The sequence below is a fragment of the Lycium barbarum genome, chromosome 11 (assembly GCF_019175385.1).
Source record: "Lycium barbarum isolate Lr01 chromosome 11, ASM1917538v2, whole genome shotgun sequence".
NCBI classification, from domain to species: Eukaryota; Viridiplantae; Streptophyta; class Magnoliopsida; order Solanales; family Solanaceae; genus Lycium; species Lycium barbarum.
The window spans coordinates 51,162,054-51,181,291 of record NC_083347.1 but is presented as its reverse complement, the minus strand read 5'-3'; the positions used below and the strand labels follow the sequence as shown (position 1 = coordinate 51,181,291).

The 19,238-nt window shown below is 38.7% G+C and overlaps 1 non-coding gene across 1 annotated transcript; it reads right to left on the bottom strand.

Moving 5' to 3' along the window:
* Positions 1-18,631: 18,631 nt before the first annotated feature.
* Positions 18,632-18,737, bottom strand: LOC132620594 (small nucleolar RNA R71). Its single transcript, XR_009575035.1, has one exon. It is a non-coding gene; the product is annotated as a small nucleolar RNA R71 (small nucleolar RNA).
* Positions 18,738-19,238: the final 501 nt, after the last annotated feature.

Below are 19,238 nucleotides of genomic sequence, written 5' to 3'. Positions count from 1 at the left end.
ACTTGACCCGCTGTGGGCCCGCTAGCATCGAGACTTCTTTGTTTGCTCTATTATGCCCATTCTTGTATAATGTCGGCAAAACACTTTTGGTTATGAATTTGGCTATCATAAAATAATGTTTTGACTCCCACGATATTCTGAACTATATTTTGAACCATAAATACTATGTTGGAAATACTTTTTTAAAACGAACCCCGTATTGACTAGTTATTCGAACTATTTGATTAATGAGTTAGCATATGATATTATTAAGTTTCAAAAGGTGTTTTGACTTATAAGTTGCATTGTTTGCCCACGACTCCGCTCGTGCCCTTATTATGACTTCGTTCACCGGTTCCCGGGCCGGCTATGATTCGTGCGCGCTATGATACATTCGGCCGTATGCTGTGTTACGGTGCCTGAGACCTCGCCATAGGGCCGGGTTCCGTTTGGAGTTATGCTGTGATATGGCTGGTGATATGCTATGCTGATATGTGTGCTCGGGGATGTACGGAGATTTGAACCTTCCGGTGTTATGCTGTGTGTGGCACCAGCGTCGGAGTGGTGACCACGTTCCTGAGCTTTGCATGATTTTGTTTGCATTACGTATATATGGTTTTGATACAGATTTTGATATACTGTTCGGTATTTCCCCTTCGTATCCTGTTTGTTTTCAGTTGTGGCTCATATTTCTGTACTCTATGCTTTACATACTCAGTACATCTTTCGTACTGACTCCCTTTCTTCGGGGGCTGCGTTTCATGCCCGCAGGTACAGACACAGGTGATCCATCACTGTAGGCTCCACTTTCTGCTATTTCGGAGTACTCCCTTTTGATCCGGAGTCCACTGTTGGTACATACATCTTTTGTTATGTATATATTTCTGTATATCTGACTATTTGGGTACGGCGGGGCCCTGTCCCGTCATATGATTCTGTCGGTCTGTGTAGAGGTCTGTGGACATGTTTGTGGGTTGGGTCTTTCTGTACTGATGTGTGTATATGATGTGTTTGGGCGATCCCATTCGCCGCGGCGGCCGGTCCGCATATGTTTACATGTTGCCTTGTTGGCCGGTGTGGCCTTTGTTGGTATTTTCTGTGCGCAGGGTTATTTTGGATAGTCTGTAAAACAAAGGAAACTCTGCCAAAAATTTTCTGGAAATTATCTAAATTTAGAATATAGCCTTGACGGCTTCTGCTATATACTTGAATGCATATGATAGATGGGTTTGGGTGCCCAGATCGGGCACTAGTCACGGCCTACGGGGTTGGGTCGTGACACCAATTTTCTCTAGCTTTAGTAAGTATGTTCTTATAATCGATTAGCTAATGTTAATACGAACTTTCTTGAAGGTAGAAACGCGAGCATCGAAGGAGAACGATAAAATGATAGAATAGCTAAACGAAAGAGGTATGTGAGGCTAGTCCCTTCTTTCTAAGGCATGAATCTTATGACATGATCTTCCCTCCTTCTCCATGAATTTCCTATATTTTGAAAAACTAAGAGTCTATGTTTATGAATAGCAATATGAGTTAAAAATAAGAGATATTATGAACATGATGATGATGAGCTTAAGTCCAAAGATTCTAGAGTTCACGATATGATGTTTCTACATAGCTAATGATGTTAACTACGATCCATTGATGTTGTTTATGGTATACACTCACCTTATATGCTAGTTCCTTCAAGGTGAGGCAGAATTCTTATGAATGCTCCATAATGGAATCGGGGGTTCACGACTTTATGTCACCCCGATAAAGTATAGTTGTCTTTGAGTTCTATGCATGCATTATGACGAGTACATGATGATGATATTACACCACGCCTATATGGCCGGGCAGACACCGCAAAGCGAGGCAGCGTATACACCATGTCTAGATGGCATGGGCAGACACCACTAGTGGGCGGCATGGGATGGTACCCCGGACGCGGGCTAATGATTATTACACCGTACTTATATGGTCGGGCAGCTTATACATATATGCTTACATGATATGATGATGGTTATAGAGTAAGCCAGCATGCATTATTTCTGTTGTAATTGATAGTCAGTTACAGGTTGCTACTTATTTGATGCTTCCTTATTTCATTGATGTATTATTATTGTTGATGCCTTACATACTCAGTACAATGTTCGTACTGACGTTCGTTTTCTTTGGACGCTATGTTCATGCCCACAGGTAGACAGAGAGGTGATCCAGACTCGTAGGAGCTATTAGCTGACTTGAGAGCACTTCATTGTTCCGGAGGCGCCATTGATTTATTCTTTTGTGTATATACATGTATTTTGGGCACGGCGGGGTCCTGTCCCGTCCCTATGTGTAGCACTCTGGTAGAGGCTCCTAGATACGTATGTGTGGGTAGTATGGTCTCATGGTTTCTCCTCGTATGTATATGTATTATTTTGATAGCCGGAGGGCTTATGTATATAAGGTAAATATGTTTCAAGTGAAAAATGGTTTTCCTATGATTAGAGTATAAGATTAATGAATGAACGCTTGATGTGTACAATGGGTAATGGTATGAGCGGTGCTCGGTGGTTAGCCTCGGGTACCCGTCATGGCCCCTAGTCGGGTCGTGACATTATCGACTATAGGCAATTGAATAAGGTAACGATAAAGAATAAGTATCCCCTCCCAAGGATTGATAATTTATTTGATCAGTTGCAGGGTGCTAAATAGTTCTCAAAGATAGATTTAAGAATCGAGTACCACCAGGTAAGAGTTAGAGAGAAAGACATTTTGAAAGTAGCCTTCAGAACTAGATATGGTCATTTTGAGTTTCCAGTAATGTTGTTAGGGTTGACTAATGCTCTGGCGATATTTACGGATTTGATGAACGGTGTATTCAGGCCTTTCCTAGATGTGTTTGTGATCGTGTTTATCGATGATATTTTGGGATATTCTCAATCTGAGGCAGAGCATGCAGATCATATACGTTCTGTTCTTAGAGTTCTTCAGGCCCCAGAGTTATATGCAAAGTTCTCAAAATGTGAGTTCTGGTTGAATTCAGTGACTTTTTTGGGGAACATTATTTCAGGTGATGGCATTCAGATGGATACCCAGAAGATTGAAGATATGAAGACTTGGCCGAGACCTACAACACCTACGGAAGTTCGTAGTTTTCTAGGCTTGGTAGGTTACTACAGGAGATTTGTAGAGGTTTTTTCTTGCATTTCTGCACAACTGACGAAGCTGACTTAGAAATCAGCTAAGTTTCAACGGACGGATGCTTGTGAGCGCAGTTTACAGGAGTTGATGAATAGATTGACTTCGGCCCCGGTTCAGACACTTCCAGAGGGATTGGTAGGCTATGTATCTATTGTGATGCTTCAGGTGTTGGACTAGGTTGTGTGTTGATGCAGCATGGCAAGGTTATAGCGTATGCTTCAAGGCAGTTGTGAAAACACGAGAAGAACTACCCGACCTATGATATAGAATTAGCTATGGTGATTTATGCATTGAAGATGTGGAGGCACTATTTGTATGACGTCTATGTTGATATCTATACAGACTATAAGAGTCTCCAATATATTTTCAAGCAAAAGGAATTGGCGTCAAAGGCGACGGTTGGAGCTATTGAAAGATTATGATATTAGCATTTTATTTCACCCCGGGAAGGCAAACGTAGCAGCCGATGCCCTGAGTCGTAGATCCATGGGTAGCTTATGTGATGTTCAGCCAGAGAAAAGGGAGTTAGTTCTTGAGCTTCAGCAGTTAGCTATCGTAAGAGTTCGATTATTGGACTCGGGCGATCCTGGAGTTACTATTCAAGATTCAGCAGTCTCATCTTTAGTAGTTGAGGTTAAAGAGCGCTTGTATGAGGATCTGATACGAATCGAATTGGGGAAGAACCAATTCAATCCAAAATGCGGAATTTAAAGATACGAAGAAAAGGGGATGAGGAATAGAGGATAAAAGCAAGACCCAATTAGGGCGAATTTATGGACAAACCTATGTATATTAAACTAGACCCTTCCAATTGAATCTGATCCTGAAAGAACCACTACTATTTGACACTCAAGACAAGAGATTCGATTTGAATCCAAAAATGGCAATCTCTTCATGAATATCAATGGACATAAAAGGTTCACAAACCAACAATGGAATCCACCATTAAATTTACTAAACTGAGCTAAACCCTAGCTAAACAAACTATGATAATCCTTTCATTACTCAAATATTCATGATCAAAATCTAAGTAATGAAATGAAGGACAAGCTATATATATAAGCTAAGTAAAGAAGACTAATAGGCAATTACAATGCTACCCTTAATGAAGTAACGGCCCTGTTTGGCTAGTTTTCGTAGTGTAGTCTTCAATTCAATAATTGGCCTTCAATGGCCAAACACGTCCCTCCTTGCATAGATGGCCCTCTAATCAACCTTGCATGCATGGCCTTCTTGCAAGCATAACCTTCCTTGTACAAATAGCCAACTCCGAATCATGTCCAAGTTTTGCAAGTGTAGCCAATTTGCAGAAATGTCCCTATTTGCACGTTTGGCCACTTTGCGCATTTGGTCCCTTTTCGAGTAGCTTCTCCTTCAATCAACTCCCAAGCCACCTTCCACACATCATAAGCCATCTTGTGTGGCTTGTAGGAGCCTCAAAAGGCCTCAAACGACTTCCTCATCTTCCATGTAGCCTGTAGAGCTTGAAGTCTCATATCTCGTCCTTGAATGTACGTCTTGAAATGAAGTGTGCTAAGTAGGATCATATCATTCTCCCCTTCTTTAAAAGGATTCGTCCTCGAATCCGAACCTAGAAAAACCCATGGGAAGACATACGAAAACATACTCCTCAAGGATTGAGGGTTAGCACACAAAGTAACAACCACACCTACATGCCAAGGATGGACAAATTTGTGATACAACCACACATCTATAGCAATCATGACTAACAAGTGCACACATGAGTTATCAAGAATTTGCTTCCTCCAAGGTTCATGACATAAGGGTAAAGTAATAAAACCAATGAATGCAAAATATGAAGCATGTAATACTACATTGGTTCTATTTGACATGAAGCACCATGAAAATTCAATATTTAAGCAAGGACTCTTCCAAGATAGTGTCCCTAAATCACACAAGGTATCACCTGGATCAAATGGGAAGAACATCTACCTATTATGGTCAAGAATACAATCGGCTAGATCATAAGAGCCTTCTCCCACCTAAGATGCACTCTCCATAGGCTCAAGAATGTCATCATATGCAAATAAGTAATAAAGAAGGGTATCACTTAAGACAACTTCCTTATCTATGTCATCCCCCAATGTAGCCTCACTATTAGGTTCAAGAATAAGATCATTCAATAGGCTATTAGGAAGTTGAACATGAAAGGAAGAATTTCCAATTTCTAGACAATAATAACCTTCTTTGTAACACTTTCCTTCCCCACAAATGGAATACAATCCTTCAAAGGAAGATCCCCATCATGGGAAAGAGTGTCATCATTCCATAGTGGGTTACATATCACATTATAGTCTCCAAGAGAAACCAAATGCTCAACATTACCAAACTTCCCACTAGGTACATAACCATTCACATGATCAATTATATCAACGTCATCACTAAATTGAGGGTCATTAAGCACATCACAAGGTTCCTCGAATAGTGGATTTTCATAGCAAACAAATTGATCAACACAAGTAACCACACTAGTTGGACGCAAATCGATCTTGCTAGAAGAATCAATTCGGTCATCGCTAGGATCAACTAGTGAGTGTCCTATAATATCACATGACAATGTATTAACAGACACAAATTGATCTCACAAGAAGAATCAAGATGGTCATCAATAGGATCAACTAGTGTTGGATCACCCGTATCAACTACGTTGTCAACCATCAACGAAGATCTAAGCTCAACACAGGGTAAAGATTCATTAAGCTTACATAAGGCTAAGCTATCACTCACACTCAAGTCAACATGCTCAGTCACAAGAGTTGGAGTGTCAAGATTAGCTATTTTACCTTGAAGTGCACACAAAGTATCTTCTTTACTGTGGTTCTCAACTTGGGAGCCCATTTGCTCCTTCGGGAAGCTCTCAACTACCTCTTGAACTTTCAAAGTTTGAGGCTCAACATTCGGTTTGCTTCCAAGAATACCTACACTATTGGTCAAACAACTAGAGAAGAAAGAAAAGTTACAAGGGTTAGAATGGGGTTGTGACAACTCCCTTACATCACTCCTCACAAACTCTCCTTTTTCCACTCTAGAGTTGTCACTTTTCACTCCCTTACTTCTCTCAATCTTTTCTCTCTCAATTTGTTGGGCCTTGTGGACTTGTTCTTGCATTTGGAGTACTAGCTCTGTCATTTCCTTGAGGTTTTCTTTTGCCCCTTTTATATTATCTCCTATGCACTTGAAGTCTTCGCTTATCTCCTTGAACCCACCACTTGTGCTTGTTTCTTGTTTGGGTTCATTCCTCTCTTGAGGCCCCTCATTCCTCCTACTTCCTTCACCTATCATCACTCCTCCCCTACCTTCCAAATATAACCACTTTGAGAATATAGTAACGTCAGATTAGGATAAGAGTAATGATTTATTGTATTCCTTGGAGTAGGATAAGATGTTGAATTTGAGTACCCGCCATAATAATTTCCATGGCCAAAATGCTGGCCACCTCCCCTCAACACTTGTCTTCTCCGACCCTCCATATCATAACCATTTTGGGAATTCGGTGCCTCCGGATTAGGGTAAGAATTATATGCCCTTGTGTTTCTTGAAGGAGGACATGTATACTCTCTTCTCTTTCTAGGCGGACTCCTACTCGGCCCAATCCACACACTTATACCTTTTTTCCTGGAATAGGAAGCATCACAAACCGATGTATGTGAATATCTACTAGAAGATCCCGCATAAGAGTTTTGTTCAATCCTACTATCTTCACAAGTATATTCACCACAAAGCGCATAGCCTAATGGCTCATAATCACCACATTCTTCCCATTCTTGCAAGTTCTTATCAAGTGGTTCATATCGAAAGGGTGAGGAAGGAGCATACCTCAACTCACCTCCATGTCCATGGTGTGTAGAATGAGACTCTTCATGCTCGTATCCACCATAGGACCCTTCTTCATACTCATCTACTTCTTTTTCTTCATAAGCCTCATGAGGTGTTGCCTCACAATTGCCCTTGGAGTAGTATTCTTCACCCTCATACAAGTTATGATCATATCGACCATGTTCCTCATACGACTCATGGGCACCATCACCATTATATTCATTGTAAGAATAGTGATGCTCATATCCCATGTCATCTCCCTTATAGCCTCCGTCACCCTTATAGTCATACCTTCCATTGCTAGAGGCATAACCTTCAAAATCATCTCCACAAGACTTGGAAGCTATGGATAACATCCTTATATCTCCTTCTCCTTATGTCTCCTCTTTGTGTACCTACAAAACGAGCAAACAAGATTAGTAGCAAAAGCTCCTCACATCACTCGTATTTGCACTCAAACTTACCTCTCAACCTAAGCTTCTTCCAAGGTTGGTCAAGAACCCTTTTAATCTAAATCAATTCACAAGATTGCTAACCTTTGTGGAGGAATAGATTCTTGTTAATCGAAAGACGGACGACTCGATAACGCAAAAGGACTTGAGCCAAGAAGATTCGACGATATCAAAACGAGAAAAGCTTGAAAAGAATTGGCACGAACGAAAGACGGACTCAAGAACTTGCATACACAAGTAGAACAATTACTAAATGCACACTAGTTGAAGAATACAAGAAAACAAAATGCTAAAATCGGGAAAGAAATAAAATTTTGGGCCCGGGTAGGTGATAACTTGAAAACACGACCGTGAAGCCCTAATTGATCTAAGGTATCAATTTGAAATAATGAAATTTTTTAAATTTCTAAGCTCATTTTTTTATTTTTTCTCCCTACCAATGGATTAGGGACACAAAACCAACAAACAATCCCAACAAAATTTTTGGAATTGAAATGAATTAAGAACAAGATTTGAGGCTTGAGAATGAGATGAAAGTGAAAGGAATCAAACCAAGAATTACAGTTGAAATACCATTTATATGGTTGGAAATGTGTGATATACGGTCCGTCAATAGGACCGTATATTAGCAACAGTAGCTTGTGAATGGTAGCTCCAATTTACGGTGGGAATTGTATGGGCCGTTTATTTTATACGGTCTGTATGTACTCAACGTATATCAAGAACAGTAAGCTCGTAAAATCGTACTCAATCTACGGTGGGCTTTATACGGTCCGTATAGTAAATACAGTCTGTCAAATTGTATCTGTAGATCCTTAACAGTGTCCTATGTTGTTGGGTGCAATTTTATGTCCTCAATATACGGTCTGTCAATTGTATACGGTCCATGAAATTGGACTGTATATGGCCTTTTGGAATAACATCTTGTTCGTCATATACGAACTTTGGCTGGGTTTTGTTGGCCTCTTTTTTACTTGTTGGACCCACACAACCTAATGTTTTCCCTTTTAGGGTTGAAAAACACCTTTTGACCACTTTGGGAAAATAATTTTGGATCAAATGCACCCTTTGGTCATCTTCTTCCTTATGAAGATATGAAGATCTTCAAAAACACCAAGAACATTCAAATTTTCAATGTACCCCAAATCAACTCGTTTTTGTCTCAAATTTCAGATCTAAGATCCCTTTGATTTGGAGAACAAAGCCCACAAACTAATTAGCTTCAATTTCAACTCAATCACCAAACCCACTTTTGAGTTCTTCAAGTTCTTCAAGGTCAACAATGGTGATTGACTCAAACATCAACCAAATAGCTTCAAACTTTGTATCTAGCTAGTTCTCACCTCAATAAGCTCAAATCCAACCTCAAATACAACAAAATCAAACCACAAAATCAATTTTCGAATTTTCTTTGGATTTTTACTTTTTGTGATTTTTAGATTTTGAGCCTAGGATTAGAAATTGTAGGAACAATCTCTTAACCTATGCTCTAATACAAAATGATACAAATCAAATTGGGGAAGAACCAAGTCAATCCAAAACGTGGAATTTAAAGATACGAAGAAAAAGGGATGAGGATGTCACACCCTAATCCCATCAGGGCATGATGGGCACCTAACTCTTACTTAGAGTTGAGCGAACCATCTGGCATTCACATAATGCAACTGGACATATAATTTTTTTTTTTGGAAATATAATAAAGTACTTTCAATCAAACCATAGAAATTTGCGAACGATACCCAATTAATCAAAAACTGAGTAAGTCAAACTGACATATCGTCCTACATGGTCGCTTTACTCAACACATGACATCTCGACATACTAACCACAGGACACGGTCTGCAAAGTCTCTAAGAGTAAACACCTGAATCATATGAGTCGGGACAGGGCCCCGACATACCCATACACACATATGATAACCATAATGACTCGGCACTGCTCCAGGAAGAAAATGGAGTTTGCCAATCCCAGCTGATAGCCAACCATCCTAGCTGAATACTTTTACCTGCAAAACAATCTGGGACTGTGTGGCATGAACACATCGCCCCCAGGCAAAGGGACGTCAGTACGAACAATGGACCGAGTATGTAAGGCATAAGAACATCAAGTACAGATAAATCATGAAAACCAGTCTCAATATTTGAATTCATCTGTGGCTAACATCTGAGAATATCTGTGTAACTCGATATGACTGAAACTGACTCTGTGGCGTATGATAGGCATAGGTTATAATATAATTGATAGTGTTGTGGAACGTTCAGCCCCATCCATATATAATATAATAGTGTCGAGGAATGTACGGCCCGATCCATATATAATATAATTGTGCCGAGGAACGTACGGCCCGATCCATCTATATAATAGTGTCGAGGAACGTACGGCCCGATTCATATATAATATAATAGTGCCGAGGAGCGTACGGCCCGATCCATATATAATATAATAGTGTCGAGGAACGTACGACCCAATCCATATATAATATAATAGTGCCGAGGAACATACGGCCTGATCCATATATAATATAATATATATAAATGCATGTAAAACTCGGAAAAGGATACTCTAAACTCCCCTGGTGACATAAGAAGCTAGAATGATAAGTCTCTGGGAGTTATGGACATAAAACATAGGAGGCCAAGGATACAAATATCTCTACACTATCTAAGAGTAAAGTCGTTGGAACTCGCTTTCTCACTATGTTCGTTCATATGATAAGGATCATGCCAAAGTGAAAGAAAGGGATAGCCTTAACATACCTCATGTCGTCCAATCAACTCAACCACAAACTTTCCACAATTAATATGCCAAACGTATATGACTTTAGATGGCTTTCGTATATCGTGTATATCAATTCATAACTTGATCCTAAATCTAAATGGGCAGCATCTCCCCTATATCTCTAGTATCTCCCAATTCCATATATTACAACAACAACCCAAACAACAAATATAAATCTCAACAATACAACATATATATCCATCATGACTTCATAATACTTTATAACGAGCGACAAGCTCGAATTAGGATCTGTACAACCCATATCACCTTTTGTATGTTCCTTTCTTAACTTAATAACATTCTCAACATGATAAGGAGGTCATTTACTACAAATTCTAGCCTTATATCATATGATTATAACAAGAACACAGCCCACAAACTCAACTCTTTCCAAATGACGATTCTATTCACAAGTTCGTGTTTATTTCATCAATCCCCTCAATTTAGCTATGGCCGAGATAGATGAATTTAAAAATATCTAGGAGAGGAGGATTCTTACCTTATGTGCCAAGAAAATATTCTTCTTCCACCTTACTTCACTTCAAAAAAAACCCGGATTCAATAACACAACAAGAACGGAACACCGAAATTGAAGCGGTACGTAAAACCCGTACGTTGTTCTTTGAGAAGGATTACATTTTTTTCCTCCATGATGTAGGAAGAACTCTGCTACTACTAAGGGAAAAAATGAATTATCATTTGCCAATAAAGTATATGTGCTGCTTACGTTTTTGTTTCCTTTTACCAAATCCCTTCTCAAAGAAAATGATACACAAATACATATACAAGTTACTCTTTTGATTATATGTGGGCTGCACACCCTTCCCTCACCTTTCCATAATTATCTTCCACCAAAAGATGCCACCAAATGTACTAAGTGGTGCTTAGTCACTAGTCCCCTTGTCCCATGGTGACACATCTATGTTTTATGTGCATGCATATTAGTCCACATGTTGCCCACTTATCAATGACACATGTGGATTTTATCATCGTAATATTTATCCGATAATCTTAATTAATTTATTTCTACTACCATTTTCAATTTAAGCAATTCCACGCATAACTAATTTCTTGATCACAATTCACTTAAATAGTAATCATTTCTAATACCCTTCATATATTCATTGTCATTATCATGTGACATAGCACTAGTCCATAGCCTCATTTACCACACATAAAATATTATTTACAATTATCTTCGTCACGTTTTTTCATCTTAAATCATTTCGGGACTTCATTCCTTGTATACACCGAGTTCTTGATTTTCAAGCTTGAATATGATCAAAATTCTCTAGGATCGAGTAAATTTAGTCATGTTGGACGGTCCAATTTCCTAGATAAAAACAAATGGTGTATTATAGCTTGGACCGTATTTCATTCAAATAAATTTCAAACCTCGACGAAACTTATTTTCTTCGATTTGTTTATCTTGGAATATTTACAACATATCTGTACCATCACTCTAACCACCTATAAGCTTGGGGCATAACCTCGTTTCCGTTACTAATTCCATTTAACTCGTATGCTTTCCAATGCATGAAAATACGGGATGTAACAGAGGAATAGAGGATAAAAGCATGACCTAATTAGGGCAAATTTATGGACAAACCTAAGTATATTAAACTTAGACCCTTCCAATTGAATCTGATCCTAAAAGAACAACTACTATTTGACACTCAAGGTAAGAGATTCGATTTGAATCCACAAATGGAAATCTCTTCATGAATATCAATGGACATAAAAGGTTCACAAACCAATAATGGAATCCACCATTAAATTTACTAAACTAAGCTAAACCCTAGCAAAACAAACTATGATAATCCTATCATCACTCAAATATTCATGATCAAAATCTAAGTAATGAAATGAAAGACAAGCTATATATAGAAGCTAAGTAAAGAAGACTAATAGGAAATTACAATGCTACCCTTAATGAAGTAAGGGCCCTGTTTGGCTAGTCTTTTTAGTGTAGTCTTCAATTCAAGAATTGGTCTTCAATGGCCAAACACGTCCCTCCTTGCATAGATGGACCTTTAATCAACCTTGCATGCATGGCCTTCTTGCAAGCATAACCTTCCTTGTACAAATATCCAACTCCCGATCTTGTCCATGTTTTGCAAGTGTAGCCAATTTGCAGAAATGTCCCTATTTGCACGTTTGGCCACTTTGCGCATTTGGTCCCCTTTCGAGTAGTTTCTCCTTCAATCAACTCCCAAGCCACCTTCCACACATCATAAGCCATCTTGTGTGGCTTGTAGGAGCCTTCAAAGGCCTCAAATGACTTCCTCATCTTCCATGTAGCTTGTAAAGCTTGAAGACTCATATTTCGTCCTTGAATGTACGTCTTAAAATGAAGTGTGCTAAGTAGGATCATATCAGGATCCTTGTTAGTTCATTACAGAGATACATTTCCTCAAAAGAAATAGTCACCCTTCGAGATTTTTGCGGATAGAGTTCTCAGATATCGAGGCAAACTATGTGTTCTTGATGTTGCAGGATTACGTCGCCAGATTTTGGGAGAGAATCATTATTCCCGTTATTATATTCATCCGGGAATGATGAAGTGGTATCATGATATTAAGGCAGTTTATAGGTGCGATGGAATGAAGAAAGACATAGCAGAATTCGCAGCTCAATGTCCTAATTCCCAACAGGTGAAGATTGAGCATCAGAAGCCTGGTGAATTATTGCAAGCTATTGAGATTCCGACTTGGAAATGGTTAGTAATTAATATGAATTTCATTGCAGGCTTGCCTCGTTCTCAGTGTAATTTTGATTCCTTATGGGTAATTGTTGATAGACTTACAAAATCAGCTCAATTTTTGCCTATCAGAACTACATACTCAGTTGATGAGTATGCAAAGCTTTATATCAAGGAGATAGTATGACTCCATGGTGTTTCAGTATCCATTATCTCTGACAGGGGTGCGCAGTTTATAGCTAGTTTCTGGATGTCTTTCCAAATGGATTTGGGGACTCAAGTGAGCCTCAACACAGCATTTCATCCTCAAATAGATGGACAGGCTTAGCGTACTATTTAGAATCTTGAGGATATGCCACGGGCATGTGTACTAGACTTTAGAGGTAGTTGGGGTGATCATTTTCCGCTTATTGAGTTCGTGTACAATAACAGTTATAATTCCAATATACAAATGGCCCCGTATAATGCTTTACATGGGCGGAAGTGTGGATCACCAATTGAATGGTTCGAAGTAGGGGAGACTAATCTAGTAGGGTCAGACTTGATCCAACAAGCAGTGGAGAAAGTCAAACTTATTCAGGATCGCTTATTGACAGCCCAGAATCGTCAGAAGTCTTATGCGGATAATCGCCGACGCGATTTAGAATTTCTGGTTGATGATTGGGTATTCCTAAAGGTATCACCTATGAAAGGTGTTATGAGATTTCGAAAAAAGGTAAGATTATTCCTCGGTACATTGGTCCTTACAAGATTGTACGCAAAGTGGGCCAGGTGGCCTACGAGTTATATCTACCTTCAGACTTGGAGTCAGTTTATCCAGTTTTCCATGTGTCGATGCTTCGTAAGTGTATTGGAGATCCTTTCAGAATTATACCCATAGATGATGTTCAGGTCACCGAGCAACTATCGTATGAGGGGGTTCCCATTGCCATTCTAGACAGACAAGTTCGAAGATCGAGGAATAATGATGTAGCATCAATTAAAGTCCTTTAGAGGAACAGGAATATTGAGGAAATGACTTGGGAGGCTGAAGAAGATATGAAATCTAGGTATCCGCATTTATTTTCACTCCCAGCGGAGGTCCAGACAGAGACACCATTGTCTTCAAGTGCGTGATGTTTTCTTTTTATGGTTTCTTGGTCGTGTGGGGCCATTAATGTTATTGTTTGTTGTCAGCCTGTGAGGCGTTGTATATTTTTGGTTGTTTTGATAGGATGGTAGCAGTATACTTATAGGGGAAACTCTGCAAAAAAAAATTTAAGACCCTAAAGAGTCTAACATTCGAGGACGAATATTCCTAAGGGGGGAAGGATGTTACACCTTAGAAAATTTCACTTCGTTTGCATTATAAGTAAACTAACGTAAGCCCAAAGTGGAGATGAAGCCCTTAAGAAGTTAAGGAAGATAGCTAACAAATTTTAAGTATGTACCTTAAGATTTCAGAGTTAAATGAATCGGCAGAAGCAAGTTCGTTGAAGGTTAGAATTGGTGTCATGTTTTGGAAGATTTTGCATCATTTGTGCCATACATTGTTTAGCATTAACTTGAGAGGGAGTTATAGGTATTCTTATATGGTTTATGAGAGGTTTCATAAGTGTTAAGGAGGTCCATAAGGATTGGTGGTCAAACGAATCGAAAAGAATGCATTTTCGCGAAAAGTGGGGATTTTGGGCAGTTTGCGACCGCAAGTTGAGTTTGATATGCACTAAACTGCTCGAAAGCTCCCATAATTCAGGCAGCTCACTGCCAAGGAGTGGGGGAGAGATGCGGCCGCAAGTTGCAACTTTCTGGGCCACATCTCCACCTTAAGCAGAGACGGAGGGGCGGTTTTAAACCCATTTTAGAGTCCTCAAAAGTCCCATTTCATATATTAACTTTCCACACTTCTCTCTCCATATTATAAGAGTGTTCTTGAAGGTTCTCCATCATTCCAAAACATTCCACACCATCACAAGATAAGACCAAACTCCAAAGCCCCAAGCTAATTAATGGAAAATGATTGTTCTTACTTCTATGTAATGTTGTAGTGAACTTGGTCTTGGAAGGATTTCAGAGAGGTGAAGTTCTTCTAGTATAAGGTATGTTATTCATCTTATTTCTTATGATTGAGTGAGTCAAAGGTTTAGCAAGTCTTAAAAAGGAAAAGAATCATAGTAGAGAAGTCACAAGGTATTAAGTTAAAGATGATGGCTTTGTGCTGAGTTTGAAAGGGAATTTTGGATTGAATTAAGTTTAATTTGAATGAAATATCTTGATTATGTTATTGTTGACATTGTTATTGTTGTCTGAGTTGCTTTGGAGTTTGGTGGAAGTAGATGAAATAGAGGGAACTGCTGCCCAATTTCCGCTAGCTAATTACTGTAGTTTGACCTTATGAGAGTTTGCAAGGCTTAACTCTAGTATTAATCTTCGTGAATGTAGATTTAAAAGCTTGGGAGGATAAGCATTACGTAGTTAAGGAGACAACAAGGTATATTAAGGCTCACCTTTCTGCATCTCCAATATTCCATGCTCTTTTCTCTCTCCTCACCAATGCAAACCCTAAACCTAGTATAAACCTAATGCCACTACTGGTCACTGGTCACTGGTCAGCGGTCAATGGAGGCTGACCAGCCTTTGACCACCACCCTCTTGGATGATTTCCCACTCCTCCCTAACACAAAATCTACCGATACCACCCTTGCTGTCCCACATGTAGCAGATAATCCTTCAGCCAATTTTGCTCAAATAGTTCTTAACGTTAATGAGTCGACTTCTATGATTACATGTGATCCTATTCCGCTGAAAAAGGTTCAATATGTAGAAGGAAAACCATATGTAAAGTGGTTGTGGTCTGAAGTTGAAAGAATAGGGATTATTGAGAACTTACAATATGCTATATTGTTGGTAAATTCTCATATGGATGGCCGAAATGGAAGAATTGAGAAATATCATTCCTGAACAATGTGGAGCAAAGGATGGTTGTAAGGTAGGGTTCTTTAGGAATAGGCATGTGTTGATTTGATGCAATTTACTAAAGGATTTCATTAAGATATCTTCAACTTGTGTTTTTTGGTTTAAATAAAAAGATGGTTTTTCTTATCAAATGAGATGATTGATTTATGATTCAAACTTAAGATTGATGAAGAAACATCCATTGCTATGGCTTGGATTTCCTTCCTAAACTTGTTGCCGACGTTTTTTGTTAAAGAAGCTTTATTTACATTAGCTTCAACTATTGGAACTTTGCAACTTTGCAACCTGATTTGGCTACCATTAATAAGAAAAAACAAAATTGTGCAAGGGTCAAAGTTCAGGTGGATTTATTGGCTAATCATCCCAAGTTTGTGATGATAGAGATTAAAGATGAAGAGAAAAAGGAGTGTAGAGAAGTTAAAGTGAAAATTCAATATGATTATCTTCCTGGTTATTGTACTGAATGTAAACTACAAGGACACTCTAAGGATGATTGTAGAGTGTTACATCCTAAACTAGATTCAAAGAATAGAGTTAGACAAAGTTGAAGACAAAGTAGAGGTAGAGGAGACCCAAAAGGAGCCCGAAAAGGTTTATAATCGACAATGATATTGGAGACACTATGGGTGGAATAGACCAGTTCAGAAGTATATGCCAAAGGTTTTATCTAGTGGCAAAGTGTTGACTTATCCTGGTACAAATAAAGGAAAGTCATATCAAAGCAAACATGCAACAAAGAATGGAAAGACTAAAGCAGTTGATGATCAGATAAAGGCAAGCAAAGACAAAACTGAGACTACTGATATACCGAGACATTATGGCACATTTGATACTCTTTTACGAGAAGTTTTACATATTTTTAGGTAAGTATGTGCTGTTTTGATGTGTTTTTGACATGTTTCAGGTAAATTGGGAAGTTCGGGTTCAAGAAGTAGAAGTTACAGAAAAGTTGCATTGAAGCTTGATTTTCACGGTCCGTAGAAAGTTGCACGGACCGTATTTCTAGTCGTACAAAAGGTGGCAACGTAACACAATGTCACAGTTGATAGATGCTGAACCATGAACATTTATACGGACCGTACAATATTGGGCGAGCCGTATAAGTAGATGCGACGATGTTGGAAGATGCTTCACGGGCAGGATTGTACGAGCTGTATAACATTATATGAACCGTGGAAGGCTAGTTCATATTATTCTCTGCAGACACCTGGATAAAGGTTGTATAAGTCTTATACGGTCCGTGAAAAGTTGTACGGACCGTATAAGTACCGCCTGGGACTTAAGTGCAAATTCTGTACTTTTACGTTTTTGAAACCTATAAAAAGTCCATTGTAGGGTTTTAATACGGATGAGTTATTATATTTTGATTTTTGGCTTAGAACATTAAATACTCTCTAGTTTTTGAAGGTTCAAACATCAATTCAAGTATTATCAATTCCTCTTTTCTTCCAAAGTAAGCAATTAGGAATTTTTCAATTTCTTATTTCTTGTTCTTTGTCAGGAGTAGCTAAATTCTCTTACTAGGGTTGTGAACCCAATGATGGGTGTTTTTGTGATTGGGTTGTGATTGATATAAACATAATGGATTATTAGGGTTTATTTATTCTTCATTCTTCATTCATAATAATGGTTGCAAACATTGATTAAAGTCATAAACCTTGATTTATTTAGGAAAATAATTAGGGTTGGTAAGAATAAATAACAAGGACTCAAAGCTTTAAACTTTGTTTAATAAATTCACTTAGGAATAGGAAGAATTTACTTGGCATGATTAATCGTTCTTCACAGTTACTTAGTTACTTTATTATATTTGGGAAAATCACAGAAAGAGATAATCTTTATTTATTGGGAAATAATAGAGATTCATAAAGAGATTAAGTGCATTCATATAATGATCCATTAGAAGTATATCAAGATTAATACCCATGATCATACACTCTATCTAACGGGGACACAAGCTTAGTTTCTTTTACCATAAATTTCCACCAAAGCAAGTAGATAGCAAATAGTCATAGAAAAACCAACTATTACCAAAATCATCGGATTAAGACATTAGACCTAAACTTAGCATCCTATGACCTTAGTAACCTCTTGACGCCATATTCCCTGTGAGATTTGACCCCAACCTTGTTGGGTTACCTATATTTGACAACGTCCGCGTTATACCAGTTATAGGTGTAATTTGAGTGTATCAAATTTTGGCGTCGTTGCCGGGGAATACAATTTTTTAAATTACTAAATTGTGTTTGCTTTGATTGAAGTCTTTTGCTTATTCCATCACATCTTGTTTGCTACTCTGTGTAAACAACGTGAACATGAATCAGAATCAGCAAAATCAACGTGCAGGTTACCAGGGGAATAAGTTGAACAATCAGGTGAATGAATCAGATGATGAGAATATTTTCGCTGATCTTGTTTCGGAGGAGGACTATGCATCTGCTATTGTTCAGCCTTGAGTTGGAGCTGCTACTGTGAAAATTGACTCCTCACTATACCCGTTATTGAAGCTTGAGGGATACTTTTGGAACTCTACCAAGAATGACCCTCAACGTCATTTGCAGAATTTTGTGAATGTGTATGCTAATCACATCCAGAACAACGTTCCAAAAGATGCTATTCGGTTGAGGTTATTCAAATATTCCTAAACTGGAGAGGCAAGAACATGATTTGAGAAGCTGCCCCGAAATTCGATTACTTCATGGGCAGAGATGGTGACTGCTTTTCTCACAAAATTGTACCCCCCCTAGCAAGAAAGCTGAAATTCGTGACAAGATCTATGAATTTAAGCAGCGACCGGGGGAACAACTATATGAAGCCTGGGAGAGATTCAAGGAGGATTTGCAGAAGAGCCCAAATCATGGTTTTCCGGATCACATACTAATGGAGAAGTTCTACCGAGGGCTAGATCCGGTGACGCAGTCAGTTTTTAATAATGCGGTTGATGGTTGTTTCATGAACTAATCTTATCGACGAGTGACCAATATACCTAACAAGCTGACGACTCATAATCAGGCTTGGCACTCAAACAATGCTGATGTGGTACCGTTTGGTAGTGCTATGATCCAGAATATAGTAAAGGAGAATCAATATATCCGGCAAACATTGGAAAAACTTGCAACAAATATTTCCTTGCTAACGAAGAAGTTTAATGAATCCCAGATCAAGAAGGTAAATGTTTGTGAGGATGATACAATTTTACCAAAAGGGATGTACCATACTCAAGATGGTTTGTTCCATGAGGGGCCCCTATGCAGGTTGAAGATACTAATTATGTTAATAATTCTCAAGGGGGTTACCAATGACAGAACTACCAAGGTGGTTATCAGAATCAGAATCAATGGAGACCTCAGCAAGGTTAAGTTGCT